Source organism: Pseudorca crassidens, chromosome 15, assembly GCF_039906515.1.
Source record: "Pseudorca crassidens isolate mPseCra1 chromosome 15, mPseCra1.hap1, whole genome shotgun sequence".
Classification (NCBI taxonomy): domain Eukaryota; kingdom Metazoa; phylum Chordata; class Mammalia; order Artiodactyla; family Delphinidae; genus Pseudorca; species Pseudorca crassidens.
Genome location: NC_090310.1, coordinates 54,091,219 through 54,107,409, shown reverse-complemented (window position 1 = coordinate 54,107,409; position 16,191 = coordinate 54,091,219).

The window sequence follows — 16,191 nt, the reverse complement described above, 5'->3', positions numbered from 1 at the left end:
AGGATCTATAGTTGTATTCCCTATTTCATCCCTGATATGGGTAGTGTGTATTTTCTCTCATTTTATTTCTGGCAGTCTTCCTAAAGGTTTATCAATTTTTAAATATTTTTGAAGAACCGTTTTTGTTTCATCTTTTCTATAATTGTCCCTATTTTCAATTTCATTAATTTTTATTCTTATCTTTATTACTTCCTTCCTTATGCTTGCTTTGGGTATATTTTTATCATCTCTTTCTAGGTTCTTGATGTGAAAACTTAATGATTTGAGATCTTTTTTCTTTCCTTATGAAAGCATTTAGTGGTATAAATTTGCCTCACAACACTGTACTAGGAGTATCTCACATTTTTATATATTTTATTTTCATGTCAACTCAGTTCTATATATTTTTAATTTCCTTTGAGACTTCCTCCTTGACCCATGGATTATTTAGAAGTATGTTATTTAGTATCTAAGTATTTATAGACTTTTTCTGTTGTCATTCTATTATTTCTAGTTTTATTCCATTATCTTACAACATATTCTGTATGATTTCAATTTCTTTTAACTTGTTGAGGAGTAATTTATTACTTGGGATGAACTATCTTGGTGAATATTCTATCTGTGCTTGAAAAAAATATATAGTATGCTGTTGGGTAGATTGTGCCCTGTATTTCACTTAGATTCTGTTATTCATTTCTTCCATATCCTTACTGATTTTTTGTATAATAGTTCTACCAGTTTCAGCTATATCAGTTTTTGCTTCATGTATTTCGAAACGCTGCTATTTGGTGGGTTCACATTTAGGATTGTTTTTTCTTCCTAGTGTATTGATTCTTCTATCATTGTGTAATGTCCTTTTGTGTCATTAGTAATTTTCTTTGGTCTAAAGTAAAATTCATCTCCTCCTACTTTAAAAAAAAATATTTGATTAGTATTTGCATGGCATATCTTTTTCCATCCTTTTACTAAAATCTAACTATGTCATCACTTTTGAAGTGAGTTTTTTTAGACATTATGTTGTTGGATCATGATTTTTTTAAATCCACTCTGCCGATCTCTGCCTTTTAATTGGTTTTAAGACTATTTACATTTAAGGTAATTATTGATATGTTAAAGCTCAAGCCTGACACTTTTTTTTCGCCATTTGTTTCTTCTGTTTCTTGTTCCTCTGCCTCACATTTCTTGCCTTCCTATGGGTTACTTAAGCATTCCATTTTGATTTATTTATGGTGTTTTGAGTTTGGCTGTATCTCTTTGAGTAGTTTTGTTACTGACCTGGGTTCTTGGACTCTTTAAGCAACAGAAATTCATAAGAGGCCAGATGAGAAATTCAGGCAAGTCTTTATTTATTGGGACTCGCGCTGCAGCATGACGGAGCAAGAACAAGTAACAGATGCCCTTGCTCACTCCCAGAGGTGGAGGGGTGAAGTGGTCTCTTAAATGAGATAAAGGTGGAGGCAGATCAATGGGTGAGGCTGGAGGGGAGGCTTGGGTGGTCTGCCCACCCCCTTGGTGGTGCTCTGTGCAGGGATCATGTGCAGTTTTTGCTCCTGACACCTCAGAAGTGGCAGTTGGGTTTTGGCCTTTTTATATCTTATTGCTCATAATTTGCTCCAACTGGGCACACATGCAGTTATTTTTAGCCCCTTATAGTTTCTTTGCATTTCGTTGCTTGTGGAGACATTTGTCCAGGTGCAAGCATTCTAGTAAAGGATCCCAAGTCCTAGGTCCCAGCCTATCTCAGTTTTCTTAGTGATGTTCTGGGAACTACAACATATGTGACTTAACCAAAATCTACTGATAGCAACATTTTACCACTTCAAGTGAAGTTTGGAAAACTTTCTTGCATTTCCTTTTCTATTCTCAATATTGTCTTGAGTATCAAATGGTATTACAGACTTTGATTCAATTATCAGATATCATTTGTAAAAGTCATAAACAGGAGGGTACTCTACATGCCCATGCCTCCACTCTTTCTGTACTTTTTTGTTCCTTCTTCATCTCCAAGATTCCTTCTTTCATGCTTGCCTTTCTTCTGGAAAAACTTCTGTTATCAATCTTTAAGGATACAGCCTGCTAGTGACAAATTATTTTAGTTTTCCTTTGCCTGAGAATGTTTTTATTTTCTCTTCATTTCTGAAAACAAAAAAAAGTTTCACTGGGTATAGCATTTGTGGTTAATAGTTTTTTCCTTTAGCACTTGAAAAATGTTACATCACTTCCTTCTGGACTCCATGATTTCATGTAAGAAATTTGTCATTCAACTTGGTATTTCTACAGGTAATACATCATTTCTCTCTGGATGCTTTCAAGATCTTTTACTTTCTCTTAATTTTCACAAGTTAAATTGTTTTGTCTTGGTGTGGATTTCTTAGGTTTTATCTTCTTTGGTGAGTCACTCACCTTCTTAAATCTGTACATGTGTCTTTCATCAAATTTGGACATTTTCAGCCTTTGTTTCTTCAAATGCTCTTTTAGCTCCACTTTCATTCCCTTCTCATTTTGCAGCTCTGATGATATGAATGTTGTTTCATTTTTGTTGTTCCACAGGTCCCTGATATTCTGTTCTTTATTTTTTGAGTGGGGGGGAGTCTAGCTCGTTTCTCTGTTTTTTGGATTGGGTAAATTTTATTGATTTGTCCTCATGTTCATAGATTCTGTCTTCTTCCATCTTCTCTCCTACTGAACCAATCCAGCCAGTTGTTTTTGTTGTTGTAACTTCAATTACTGTGCTTTTCAGTTCTATAAGTTCCACTGTTTTTTTTTTTTAACTTCTTTTCTTTGTTGACATTTTTTTTTTTGCTTTGTTTTAAGAGAATTTGTAAGTGCTTGTTGAAGCATTTTTATGACAGCATATCAGATAATCCCAACATGTGCTTCATCTCAGTGTTGGCATCTGTTGGTTGTATTTTCTAATTTAAGTTGTGATTTTTCTGATTCTTCGTATGACAGATGAGATTTGCATTGTGATCTGGATATTTTGGCTGTTATGTTTGGAGAATCTGGGCCCTATTTACATATTTTATTTTAGTAGGCAGTCATCTTCTTTAGGTTTAACATATAGGTCCACCTACTTTTGTGGGTTGTGGTTGCAATGATAATTTAATTTCCAGAGTCTTTGCAATCCTATTTTGGCTTGCTTGGTTTATCTGGTGCTTCTGGGGAACTGTCCCTTCTGGTACCTCAGGGTTATCCCCAGGCCAGGACACCTGGTCCCCTAGGTATGGAAAAGAAATTAAGCCTGAGGGACCAAGAGGTTTCCTGGTCAGGCACTTGTGAGACCTTCCTTACTGCTAATGTCCAGTTACCCCATTGTCTCCCTGAGGGGCAGGGGACTCTCAGGCCCATGAGACAAAGGTGTTATCCAGCTAGACCACTTGTGGTTAGCTTCTCTTTGCTAGTAATGCACCTGACCTCCCAATGTCTCTGGATGAATGAGGTGAGTCTCAAGGGACAAAGAGTCTTCCCAGACCAGGTGCTTGACGTACTGGGATACTCTTGTGCTGGTACCCTCCCTGTAGGGGACTGGGCTGTCCAGTCCAGTGGAGAAGGAGCTTGGTTCCTGGGCCAGGCCATTAGTTTTGAGCAGGTCTTTCTTTGTACTTTTCTTACCAGTGGTGTTGGGCTTACATCATTTTATTGGAAGGCTTCCTGTTCAATCTGGTGGAGGAATGATTCTATGTGGGGGGACCTTCTGTCATTAGGTTGGGGGCTGAGAAATAGCAGACTTTGGTTGCCTTCTTCTCTTGGGTCAGTGGGGCAGGTATATCTAAGAGACGCCTTGCTGTTGTGCTGTCCCTTTCGTGATCGGGTTTCTCACCGGTCTTCCCTTCTCATTTCACCTCTCAGGGCTCTCCTTATGTGTTACCTTGCATTATTTTCAGGGTTTATACCTGTATTTAGCAGGGAGGAACAGGTAGAAACAAGTCTATTTCCTTTTGTCCAGACTAGAACAGTCTCAGTATTTGCTGTAATATCTTAAGTAAAATACAAAAGTATTCCCTGCCCAAATAATCTATATGGTTTTTTATTGCTTTACATTAGAAGTTTCTTTCTAATTTTTCTTTAGATAGGGTCACTTCTAAATGAAAATTTGTGACAAACAAGATTGAAGCTCTTTTGAATATTCATCAATTTTATACAGCCAATGCATATCCACTTTTCTCCCAATCGACACAGCAGTTATGATATCACTTTGAAAAGAGGGAAATGGCAGAAAAAAAAAATTCCCAGTAATGGTCTCCTTCCTTTTTCTTCTCCAAGCTGCAAATGTATAGATGATGTTCCTCACAGTCTACGTGGACTGAAAAGCACGCTTCCAGCCACACTGACAAAACTCACAATCAACTACAAATGGTCCTCTCATTTTGATCCCTTCTTTGTTACAGTTTCTCTCTTCTCCATTTCCTGATCCTCCTAATCTTAGTAGAGCAGTTTCTTATCAGGAAGAGCTTAAGGAAGAGCTTGCTTCAGGAGAAAGGATGCAGACAGAGCCTTGAGTGTCAGCTGAGAACTAGCTCAAGCCAGTTGTGTGGACGTCGGCCTGCTGTAAGACAAAAGGTTCTGCAGGTGAGGAAATGCCATGGACTTTACAGTTCAACTTTATGGGACAGATTTGAAGTTCTCCTTCTTTATAGATTCCACAGTCAAAGGTCTGATTTGTTTGTTTGTTTAAGTACTAAGAACTTAAAGGAAAGTTTAAATTATTGTTACCGTGCCTTTGTGCTGCAATCAAAATGGCCTTTTTCCTCCTGCCACCTTTATTTATTTATTTCTTAAATTTATTGAATATTTATTTATTCTTTTTCAGATTCTTTTCCATTATAGATTATTACAAGATATTGAATATAGTTCCCTGTGCTGTACAGCAGGTCCTTGTTTTTTTTATCTATTTTATATGTAGTGCTGTGTATATCTTAATCCCAAACTCCTAATTTATCCCTCCCTGCCCTTTTCCCTTTGGTAACCATAAGATTGTTTTTCATGTCTGTGAGTCTGTTCCCATTTTGCAAATAAGTTCATTTGCATCATTTTTTTTTAGATTCCACAAATAAGTGACATCATATGATATTTGTCTTTCTCTGTCTGACTTACTTCACTTAGTATGATAATCTCTAGGTCCATCCATGTTGCTGCAAATGCTGGCCACCTTTAGATAACTAATGTTCATTGAGCACCTATCATTTATCAACCAGAATTCTAACCACTACTCTACTATGCAGTGTAGGTCTGCCCATAATAACAATGGTGGTGGCAGGAATCATAATGATATTGTGTTAATAATAACCAGTGTTTATTCAGCACTTATACTATTCTAAATAATTGCTTTTTATGAATAAACTCATTTCATCTGCCTAACAATGCTAAGAGGTGATAACTACTATTATGCCTATTTTACAAATTAGGAAACTGAGGCAGTGATATTAATTAAGTTGACCAAGGTCACACAGCTGGTAGGCAGAAGGGCTGGGATTCAAACTTGGGCAGTGTGATATCAGAACACGCTCTCTCTTGGTCATTACTCTTCTGTAAAATAAAGGAGTCTGACCACACAACAACCACAGCAATAACAGTACAACAACAACACAGCAATAACTATGGCAACACTAGAAAGGACAATTAACTGAGTGCTTATTGTGGTTCAAAATTTGTGCCATTTGTTTGGTGTGCATTTCTGCATATAAACTTCATCACAGCCTGTACAGGAAGAACTATTCTTATCCTTACTTTATCGTGCTGCAGAGATGTCACGTGACTTGCTGAATATCATTACTACCAATAAGTGGTGGAATCAAGATGGAGGTCTAGGCATTGTGCTTTTCTATGAGTTGGCAAAGCAAAATAAAACTGAACCTCTAAAATAATTATTACTATTTGTGGAACTTTTGCCATAATTGAAATATGTATATTTTAAACCTCTACTTAGGAATATATTCCTAAAGATTGAAGGATCATTACCTCCTGAGCCATTTATCCAAAATTAGGACCACGGAAACAGAAGGCGGCACCTTGTAAGATAATCAGAGATAGAGGTTGGTAGACTGCACTGAGCTTGTCTTTCCCCAGATGCAAGATGGATTTGTTAGACTGTCAACTTAATGGAAGTTTGACACTTACATTAACCTGCCTCTGAACCTCGATCAAACCTTTAGAAAACCTTAGACAGCAATTTTACTTTTAGGGTGAATTTTTCTTTATAAGTGGTTTATTTAAACTGGATTGCTCTTTCACTGAGGGTTTTAAAAAGAAAAAGAAAACTGACGTAAATGATAGCACTATATCCACAAATACATACTTTCAAATCTTTCTATTCTAATTGCCAGAAAAAAACAGATGCCTAAGATAATTAACAGAAAACATCGTTCTATCATTCAAAGGTAACACAGTTAATGATCTGCTGAAGTGATTCACCTTTTCTCTTGAACCCCAAAGAGAACATTTTTAAATGAACTTTTCTAAAATTGCAAGTTTTGAAAACCTGTTTGTAAGTTTATATTTTATAAACAGAATGTTTGTCTGACTGAAGAAATATGCAGTTGAAACTTCAACACAGCACAGTTTTTCTGTTAGATATGACATAGTTCACAAGCAGTGTTTAGGTATTCAGACTTAATTATATGCACCAATCCAAACATGAAATTTCTTCTTCCTTTTTGAGATTTGGTTTAAAGTTATGATAAAATTAGCTAATTTTTAATATTTTGGTGCCTTTCAATCACACAGTGAATTTTGATTATGTGTCACACTTTTGAAAGTAGCTTTTAATCACATCTACCAAATCTATTCCTAAAAGAGATTTATATTTCAATTTCAAAAGAACAATAATAATAGCCTGGAATGAATGGGGACCTTTCATCATGTGATTCTTTAAAATCTCACGAGTAGGGGATCAAACTTTTAGTGACTAGTCTGTAATGGAAATTTTATAAAAGGTCTTTAAACTCTAGGCTTTCCATGTAGCTGCTTGCTCTTTGCTCAGCAAATATTTACTGTGTTCCTACTATGTGTAAAACACTGGGAGGCTTTCAATGTGAATGAATCAGACAGGATCTAATCTCACAACCTGGTTAAAGAGAAGAGGCAATAAGGTGCATTCACAAGCAAATGTATTAGAGAGAGGAATGTGATAAATCCCATCGGAAAGATACAGATAAAATACTAACTAGGAGTCTTGAGAAGGGAGATCAGCCTTGGTGACTAGAGCAGAATTCCATCGAGAAGCAGATATTAGAAATGGGGCTTAAGAATGGCCTGGATTTCATGAAGTAGAGATGCATTTCAGGTGGAGGTATTTGGAATTGAAGTCCCAGCACAGGGGAGGGAAAAGACAAATTGTATTTGGGAAGGAAAAGTGTCATCAATCTAGACTAGAGAGTTGGGTAAAAAGAGGTGATAATAGAGAATTGGGTGGGAAAGAGTAGTTAAAGGCTTTGAAGCTTTGTCTGTAGGCAGTGGAGAACTACTGAAGTGTCAGATCTCAAGACTGGCATATCTCAACCATGATTTAGGAAGAATGGTTTTTCTAAGAGAATCTCAGAGAGAATGAGAGCTGGAGAGATTAGAGATGATGAGACCAGTTAAATGGCTATTAACAATGGAGTGATGGCCCTGGAAACAGGATGTGAAGGGCAGCTATAGGTGATATAACAAAAAGAAGTATAACTACAACTTGGCAAAATATTTGTTGGTGTGTGTATTGGTGCTGATTAGGGGAGGGCAGACTTAATAAGGGAGATGGATAGCACTCCCTGGGGGACAGCTTGTTGTGGTGCAAGGAAAGATGGTGATTTAGATTATAGTGGTGATTAGATTAGATTTAGATTATAGTGGTGTTGAATTTGAACTAATGGGAAATAGGGATGCTGAGGAACTAGATGTGTAGAAAGAGAACTGAAGAGACCAAATCTGATTAGAAATAGAGCCTTAGATACTTCAGCTCTCAGACCACGAGTTATGCAGATGACTGATTAAATTTAAGTGTATTTCCAATTAGGGCTAAATGTATATTTCAGAACCTGCCAATGAAAAGAACATTAGCACTCCAATTAGAAAGCAGAGGGCCATAACTACAATTTGTATTATACCAACTGCAAGAATGAAGCCCCAAATTACATATACCATATAGGATCATTGATGAAATCAAATGAGCCTTGGGCTCTCATTCTTAGTATGTACGAATGGATATATTGTTAGTCTCCCCTGAAAATCTGGCATGTTTTTCATGGATTGAAACAAAGCCATCAGCTCTTACACACTCCTACTTCTTGCTTGCTTCCATCTACCTCCTTTGCATTTACTTGTTTGTTGAGAGTCTTTATTTACAGATTATTTTTTTTTATTTACAGAGTTTATTTTAGAGACTTCATTTTTAGAGCAGTTTTAAGATTTCAGCAAAATTGAGGGGAAGGTAGAGAGATTTCCCATATACTACCTGCCCCCACACATGCACAGCTTCCTCCTTCCAACATCACTCACCAGAATGACCTTTTTTTTTTTTTTACCGAAGATGACCCTACATTGACACATCATAATCACCCAAAGTCCACAGTTTTTCTTAGGATTCATTCTTGTTGTTGTATATTCTTTGGGTTTGGAGAATGTATAATGATATATACTCATCATTATAATATCATACAGAGTATTTTCATAGTCCTAAAATTCTCTGTGCTCTGCCTATTCATCTCTCCTCCTACATCCCAACCATGGCAACCACTGATCTTTTTACTGTCTCCATAGTTTTGCCTTTTCTGGAATGTCATATTGTTAGAATCAAAGTATAGCCTTTTCAGATTAGCTTGTTTCACTTAATAATATGCATTTATGTTTCAGTATTTATTCACTTAGGAAATTAACAACATATTTGAATTCTAGTCCACACCACTCTTGATACTAGGGATATTTACATACTCTTTTCTTAAACTATAAATAATCTTATGTTGAATTTAGTAAAATAGAAATATCATAATATTTTTAATATTTAAAAAGTAAATTGTTTTTAAAATTTTCAACACAATATCCTTTTATTTGCAGAGATAAATGAAAACTGACTTTGTAACTTTGAAAAGTGTCTTACAAAAAAATGTAGATTTTTGGCAACCTCAGGTAAACAGTGATACACTAACTTTTTAACGTAAGCCTTATCAATTTGGTCTCAAATGGGTAAAGTTTTTTTTTTCTATCACAGAATTAGATTTCAGGATTTCTAACCTCTCCCCTCAAGTTTACCCCATGCCATTCCTTCTTTTCTCCTTCCCATTATGTCAGGTTTTCATTTTGTGATCTGTGTACCCATGGTTGTTTAAGAAACAGTCCACACCTCTAGCTCATAAACATCACTTCCTCTGTCTCCTGATTTATTCAAATGGCTGATACTTGAGCCCATTGGATTGTTTACACTAACAGCGTGGAGTCAAGAGTACTCATTACCTCCACCTCAAGCTATCCATAGGTCAGCAGCATGAGGCGAGACACTTCATATTTCATTACTTCAAGACCAGATCTCCTTACTTAATCCTTTATTTCCCAAGCTTTATGCTTTTGGCCCTCATTCACCCACTTTGTTGATGAGTCGATCGAAATCAAAAGGATGTTTCTTTTTCCTTCCAGATCACTATATTCACTTCCATGTTCTCTGTCATCATGGAAATAACAAATTGGCATTGATTTATTGTTTAACTAACTCTGAAAATCTGTGTGCTTTCCTACTGCAAAGAGAGAGTCACCAATCATCCATGTCTTTGACAGGTGGAAAAATGTATTGAGTACAAGTTGGATGGAATCATTTTTCTAATTTAAAGAAAAAATAGCTTTTATTTGCAGACTAAGTAGATATGAAAGCCAAAGCCAAATGGTAGTCTCTGCAACACATTATCAGCTGATGATACTCTCCACATGACAGATGACTTTTTTTAAGTTAAAAAATAACATTAAACTCTATTTAACTCAGGTAACTGATTATCATGAAAAATGTTTCTTAGGCCATTTAATTTTCAACAGACTTTTTCTTCTCACTGGCCAATAATGTCTATCATTACTCATTTTGGCTTTGGAAATGTTTCTCTTAAATTTCATCTGCTCCAAGTCAAAGAGTTCCTGAACTACAGAGATCTTATGATAGAAACTATCAATGGTGTTACAAGTAGAGTTTGTATTCTAGTTCATCACTGGTACGCTTTGCCCTTGGGGTAGAAGCACAGCTTGCTGTATGGAGGTTTTCCTAACTGTTGCAAAGAATTCAGTCCTTCTTGGAGGCCATTTCTACCCCCAGACATGCCAGTCCCTACCAGTGGTTCCCGCCACATAGGATCTATCAGTTGACCTGCTGGCATGATCTTGGCCTCTTAGGGTTTTTCCTAATTCCTGATTTCCTGCCAAGGATGTGCTGGTCTTTTATGCTCCAGTCCAATGTCTCATGTAGGAACAGGACTGATTACTTTTCAGAGATTAAGGCTGAAGAGAGATCAAGTCTCAGAATTTACCCATGAAGAGTGTAGGCCAAGTGGAAAACCAACTCCCAATATGTTACTTAGAAGGGTTGGGTCCTCCTGGTCTTGCCCTTGTTCTCCTGTCTCGTTTATGACTCAAAATAAATAATAAAAAAGTAGTTTCTATCTCGCTCATCCTTACACCCCTCCCCAACTGAGTGGATGGTAAGTGAGAGATGAAAGAGTGAGCATCGTTGGGGATACACAGCCTCACGTGTGTCATGGGTGGTTCTCGTAGGAGAACTTGACATTGTTAATTCAGAGAATTACAGCTACCTTTGTTGAGTCCCTGAAATGCATCTATTCAGGTACTTGTCACACTACAGGAAGGGCTTGCATGTCTGCACACCCACCATCCTACACACACACACACACACACACACACACACACACACACACTTTTAAACACTTATCCCTTTTTAAAATCCCATTGTATATCTAGTACTGGCATCATGGTATGTGCTTTACAAATATTTGTTGAATAAATAAAAGCATGAATGCATAACATTGTAAAGATGTCTCAGCTACTTCTAGGCTGGTTGATTGGTTTTCAAAATGTTGTTGATGCACAGAATTGGAATAGACTTAGGGACCAGGGCTAAAGAGCCAAACCCTTGCCAAGGGCTTACTTTCACTACATGACTCAGACTCTTCTTATCTATTTTGAAGGTGTAACCATCTCATACATTCAAAAGATTCTAATTTTAAATGTGTAACAGTTGGGCTTTGAAAGATTTTCAATTACCTGAGCTAACTAAGAATGCAAAAGAGGTTAGAAGGGTCATTGTAAATTTCCCTGACTCTAATATCTGGTAAGAGATTGGCTTTCCATTAACTTTTTTTTTTTTAATTAAAGAATGAGTGAAACAGAATTCAAGGGCTAATGAACAAGGTAATGAGAACCAACCATTTTCAAACACATTCATATACTTCGAAGCACCACTTTACATGTTAGAATAATTAGTAACTACTCTTACTTAAACTAGGATAATTACTAGGCAATTTTTTTTTTTTTTTTGGTTTTTGGTTTAGTTGTTAGTAGTACTTGAAAAAAATAACAAAATTGCATTTACAAAAGTTTCCATCCTTTAGCCTGTTCATTACTTCAGAACACTTTCTGTGTCAGGTAATGTGAACTAGTGAGTTTGGGCTAGAACAGGTACAGAGGTGGCACTCAGTGGGACATCGTAGGCTGTTCTTCAGCTGATCCGGTCTAATCTTTTAAGGATGCTTTCCTTTCCTATGTCTTGGTCTCATGTTTGATATAAACAAAATTGTTGCCACTACCTTGCTAAGATCAAGAGATTTCTGAGGCTCATCCCTCAGCTCTAGTTCTAAGCACTTGCATTCATGTCTAGCTGATCTACTTTCAAATTGGATAGACACCCACTCAGAGAATGTGCACCTGGCCTTATAAACCACTAGTGGGAGAGTGAGAAAGAAATAGCTTATTTAAGCAAACTCTACTTTACTAATTTTTATCCCACCTGGAACAATTTGTTTGCAGTCTTTCAAATGCTGGAAAACTGTGGCTGTGTAAGTATGAGTGTGTGTTGGAGAAGCACTGGTCTCACTGAGCAGAAGGCAATCCTGATAGAAAGTCTTTCACATTAATCTGATGAGGACTGAGCTAACCTATGTAAAGTGTGAGACTCAAATCAGCTTCTTCGCCCCAGGATCGTGAAGGACCACCACTTAAGCTCAGAAATTAAAATTAATAGCTTCAATTATTTTCAAATCAGAGGAGTCATTGACTATCCACTTGCTTCTTCTCGGCTCTTAAATTCCACTCTATTAGGTACACAACTGCTTTTCGCCTCTATGTGGGCAACATTTAATGCACATTGAAAGTTAGAATGGACTGTGGAAAATACTACTTACTGTGTGGAGGACTCAGTGGACCCATGCAATATGCTGGGTTTTATGCCACATAAATAATGACTAACAATTGAAATAATTTAAATCTTTATTAATTGCTATCATCTACCATAAGCATAACTAATGCATAGGGAAACTGAGAACTTATATATATAATATTAGTAATGTGCATAATTTTTAAAGTTTTAAGCACCAAAACAAACTCATAAGTGTATTATAGAAGGATATATTTATGCATGTATTTATGTATGTGTGTATATACATATTACATAATATATGTAACACACATATGTGTATATAATGAGAGAGAGAATTTGGAGGACACAAATTATAGGCATAAATTCATAATATTAGCTGAAAAGCTGCCAAATCATAAATAAGGGTCAATGCCTGCTTTAAACTCTGAGTACAATCTTGGGAACCAGATTCTCCTTGTACTGACTGCAATGCAGTCACACTTCTATGAGAATTTCCTCCTAAGAGTCTCAGTGTAAATTTTGATGCATAGCTTGTGTTTTCTTCTTATATTTAAAGAAGCTTTTATAAAAAAGAGGAAATGTTGCATCAATTTACGCAACAGGTAGATAGAGCAGTGCTTATAGGTGATAATTATGCTGCAAATAAAACATAAAAATGCCACACAAATAATTTGGCACCTTCAAAATAGCTTGACTCGTTTGAAAGTGCCTATTGACAAGATCATACAATTTCAATTATTCATATCTGAGACTCTTTCCTCTGAGGTGCCTATTATTTTTTCTTAATGGGATCCCCATTGTCCTGTTGTTGTACTATTCTAATTTTTTTTTTTTTCTCTCTTCAAGTGTCTGGAGATTTTTCTCCTTTTCTCCAAGTTAATGCATATCAAAGTTCCAGACATGTTCACAGCTTAATTACAGACTTTCTAATTAAGTATTAAATCGTGCATGAACTCTTGTTTATTGGGTAAAGCTTATTCATTCCTCTAGATATGCTCCTGCATATCCTTCAGTGGAGAAACATAGCCACCTGCCAAGATATTCCATTTAATTTTTTCCCCAAAACCTTTTGCCTAATGATATATTTCAGAGAACACTTTAACTTATTTGAACTAGATGTTGAGGTCTAACACTAGTCATGAAAATAACTTAGAGAGTGACCCTATAGGAAGAGTATTGTTAAAAAATAGACATGGACTAGGCTCTCTGGACACTAACAAAAATGATGATTGGGTGAATCTGTTCCAAGACACAGTTTCTTTTATTAGTGAATGCTATTGAGTTTTATTAGTGAATACTATTAGAAATTAGTCATTTAGAATTCAATTGATAGGTATTTTTGTTCATTATATTTTGTTTTTAATTTAATTTAAAAGGACAAGAGTGTACTTGAACAGTTCTTCAAGCTTGAACAGCTTTTGTCCTATTTATGAACCAGGCAGAAAAACAAGTAACAGTAATAAAGGCTTTCCTGTCCAAGAAAAATGACATCCAAGAGTCCTGACCAGAGTCATAGACTGCATCATTCAATAGCTGCTAGCAATCTCTGGAGAACTGCAAAGGAAAGGCCGCAAATGATTGGTGAGTTTGTACTGTGGTTTCAGTCGATGCACTAGCAAATTTTGCATTGAATTTAAAAAGCAGTGACTATGCAGATGGCTATTAGGTATCACAAGCCACCAGGTGCAATGGGGCTTTATAGTAGAAAAATAATGTCTACCACTGACGACACAACACAAACCAGAAGTGCATCGTTTTTGACCTGCACTAATCCTTATAACAAGGTTACCCATTACCATACTCATTTTTACCAACCAATGAAGAGCAAAATGCACTCACTTTAACTAATTTGCAAGACAGCATCTAAACAGAAAGTGATCTAGCTAGGAATCAGACCCTACCTTCCCAAAGTATTTCCAACATTCACATATACACCCTTCATTGATACTTTAAAAGTTTAAATTATATAATATGTACTTATATAGATCATACAATAATAGTATTTGTAATAATGTTACATACTTTCAATTAAAGAATATATTAATTATGATTGCATACTTTAAAAATTTCAAGGGGTGCAGACATATATAGAATAAGAAGCCTAATAAAAAAGTTAAAAGTAGTTGATTGGCATTGTTTTTAAACTTGTAAATAGTGAGAAAAAACTATTCCATATCTGCATGAAACTAGCCCCATCTTTGATAGCATATTTCTCAGTGTGATAAGAGGATCACTGGTGGCTCTCCCAAAAAGCAATCAGAAAGCATTATTCTATCAAGTGGTTCTATAGGGCATCATATCAAACCAATAGCACAAATATAGGAGGGCAATGAACTGTTGTGCGTGCTCAAATATGCAGGGTTGAGAAATATATAAGGTAAATGGTGAGAGCAGAATATTCTGCTGTAAGTTCATTTTATGGGAGAAGGGATTTTTAAATGGTTCTTACAGGATCCTTTTGAAAAACTGTTTTGTAGGTTGGTATATATCCTGACAGGACCCTGGTGATGGGTGAAGCAAGGCCGATGCATTGATTACATGGAAAAACTAAGCAAAAGCAAAACATATACCTCATTTCTATCAGCTGATCAGTCCATCACTTTCAGTAATATGTCTCTTGATCTTGATTTAATATTGAGGGAAACAGCTAAATGTGGAAATAAATATGGAATATAATCAGATGTCTATCATTTTGAACCTGTAACTTTAGGGCCAAAATACCATGACTTTTATAAAAGAGTCTAAAATTGCAGTTTTTCTTAAGAATACTGAATACTGATAAGATGGCTGTGGCCCTGTGAATTTAACTTTTTCCCAGGACTTTATTTTCTTTGTTCATCAAATAAAACTATAGATTCTATACTATTGGCCACACTTCAAAAACCATGAGCAAGTGTTACAACAGAACTTCAAGAAACATTTTTCAGTGACAATTAAAACTAACTTGAAGATTAGGATTCAATTTGCTGTTTTCTCCTAAGAAGATATATTTTGGTCCTCCAGCTTTTCACTGGACTTCACATCTCAGGAGTGCTTGAAGCATTAACAGACCTAATAACGTTCCAAATTGGTCTCGGAGAAAGAGAAGATAGCACAATGAAGTTGACAAATGCATGTCCAGTGATATAATTTGTGTTTTGTGCTTACTTTTCCTTCCTTTCTTTCTTGTGTATGGTGGGGGAAGGAGGCCACGGATGGGTAGGATGTGTGATCAGCTGTTACCAATCAACTTTGGAAACTCCCTTGTGGTTTGACATTTTTGAGGATTGGCTTGGTCTTCCTGTTGGAAATCATCCAAACCCCAGAGGAGGGCTCTTTGTCTCAATAGTAGTTACTAATAAACAGAAATACACATGATATTTTTGTCTTTCTTATTCTTGGATAAGGTTAATTGGGTGGCTCTATGTTTATAACCATGTTCTCTCCTAAAAAGTATACTGGAATATACAGTAGTTACTGATATTTGTTAGATTTTGTTTTGCACGACTGATTTTGAGAATGGAGTACATCACTAAGTCACTACATTGAATTTAAGTACATCTTTTTTTTTTTTTTTTTTTTTTTTTGGCCACACTGCATGTCATGTGGGATCTTAGTACCCTGACTAGGGATGGACCTGCATCCACTACGGTGGAAGCATGGAGTCTTAACTACTTAACTACCCCAATTCAAAAACATCTTGATTTAAAACTGTAGAGTTGGAGAAACTGCTCACAATCAGTTTAGAGTCTCGTGGTTGATTTCCCTCCCTAAATTTAAAACTAAATATCAGTTTTGGGGTGAAGTCAGTATATGATTTAAATCCTATGCCTCTTCTATGAAGTACACACTCCTGTCAATACTATTCTGTAGTTGGGGAAACTGAGCCTTAG